Genomic DNA, 2,052 nt, shown 5'->3' on the forward strand with positions numbered 1-2,052 from the left:
GTTTATTTAAAGATTTACTGTGAACAATACTTTCTAGATTTTGGTCTATCAAAAAATGATAATTTGAATTATCAGTTTAAAACTAGATATATAATACTATTTTAGAAATGTAGCATATGCATATAGTGATACAGGGGCCTGATTTTAAATTTTGAAATAGTATAAGCTGTAGTAATAGAACAAAAATGAGATAACCAGCTTAAAGAGAGCTTTATGATAGTATTAAGAAAATTAGCAGTAGTAATTGGTAATGATGTTAAATTATTGTTATGAATGATTATAGAATATGTTTTAATTATTATTGCTTACTCTTGACAGGATGATGATTCGGACTTTCTTGTTAAGCTTGCGCGACTAATTAATGGTATTGGTGTTCAACTTATTCTTGCTTGGCAAAAGTGAGTTTATTTCTTTGATAATGTATAATGTCAGTGAGTATAAAAATAATGTTCTGAGGATGTATTGGTGTTTATATGTGTGCTACCTTATTACTTCTCATATTTATTTATATCGTATTTATTCTGCCTTCTTTCCGTATTATTCCTGACTTCTGGCTTCCTTCTGTTTTCTCCCCACTTAGCTTTCTCCTCTCCCATTTGCCCTTTCACTACTCCGGTCTCTCTTTCTCTTTTCCCCTTATACTTCCATTCCCTCTGTCTCCTTCCTCCATCTCTTTCACTCTTGTTCATCCTCTCATTTCTACTCCCTCCCTACCTCTGTCTCTGTGGTTCTATTCCCTACTTACTCTGTCTTTATGCTTACCAGTCTTTTTTCTTCCACCCTCCATCTGCCATTTCTTTCCCTTTCTCATTCAGTCCTATCTCTACTCCTCACTTTCAGCCTCTAATACCGCTGGTCTCTTTCTCTTTGTCAGTTTGTTCTCTCTCTTTTTTTCCTCTGCCTGTCTCCCTAAGTCTTTGTCCCTTGCCCTTCAGTTTAGCTTGTAGCCTACCACCTGCCCTCATGTTTACATTTATCCAATTTACAGATTAGACAAGAAAGATGCTGAAAAAAGAGAAATGGTTCGATATGCTATAGAAAACAAAGTAACGTTACTCCTGACCTTCATGGCTAGTGATTATGATGACATATCAGCTGCAGTTTTTGATTTTGCTCGGGATTATATTCAGGTACCTTTTTTTGGATATAGTGCTTAAGGCATTTCATATAATTTTCTCTTGTCTGGAAAATATTTATTAGATATTTAATGCATGTATCATTTTCTTGCACATTATTATTTGAATGAAAAATCATAGTATTTTGTTGAGTGATAATGTGAAGTTGATATTTGATTAAGTACGATATAAAAATATTTGTTTATTGATTGTTTCCTTTGCTTCTTTCCCCTACAGTTGATAAAGCAGACTGGTTGCATCACTGAGTTGAAAGAGGCTTGCTAGAGATATGTTATATGTAGTTATTGCTAAAACAAAATACGACGAGTCTTATAACTTTGAACAAGCAGGGAGGATGAAGCCATGTTTGATGAATATCGGAAGAAACTGAAAGTTGTGTTTGATAATTTAGCGGCTTTGATTCCGGAACTTGTCTTAAAAGTAATTTGTTTTTCATGCTGTTTTCATCTGATAAAAACATTTGAAATTTTTGATGCTTCAATTTGATTGATATTTTTTCCTATAATAAACATCCTTATGATTTTCTGCCTAAGAGTAATTTCTGCCTAAGAATACCCATGAGAAATTTTGAAAAATTTTGATATGGTTACCAAGGGGGTTTGGCTGTGTTTTATCTTCCATTTCTTTTGCAACTCTTTACCAACAACAGGTCGCAAGATTATGTCATAACAACGCTAAACAATGGCAGGGATCATCGTATGAAGATGTTGAGGCAGCTGTCTCCCTTCTCTACAGCTTGGGCGAGGCTCTCCCCGCTTCTCATGGCAACCACTTCTCTGGGCCCTGCCAGGTGGGTGACCCGGATCTCCATCAGGGACATGTGTCACAGGTCAGTGTTCTTCAACTAAGTGTTCTCCGAGTGTTCCATAATGCCCGACTAGTGTTTGTGTTTCCTGTGTTGGCTTTGTGGTTTTCT

General features: G+C 35.7%; 1 pseudogene; it reads left to right on the plus strand.

Annotated features, from left to right (window-relative positions):
• The window catches only part of LOC119594241, a 20,974-nt pseudogene that overhangs the window by 12,404 nt on the left and 6,518 nt on the right, over positions 1–2,052 (plus strand).

This window comes from Penaeus monodon, chromosome 33, assembly GCF_015228065.2.
Source record: "Penaeus monodon isolate SGIC_2016 chromosome 33, NSTDA_Pmon_1, whole genome shotgun sequence".
Classification (NCBI taxonomy): Eukaryota; Metazoa; Arthropoda; class Malacostraca; order Decapoda; family Penaeidae; genus Penaeus; species Penaeus monodon.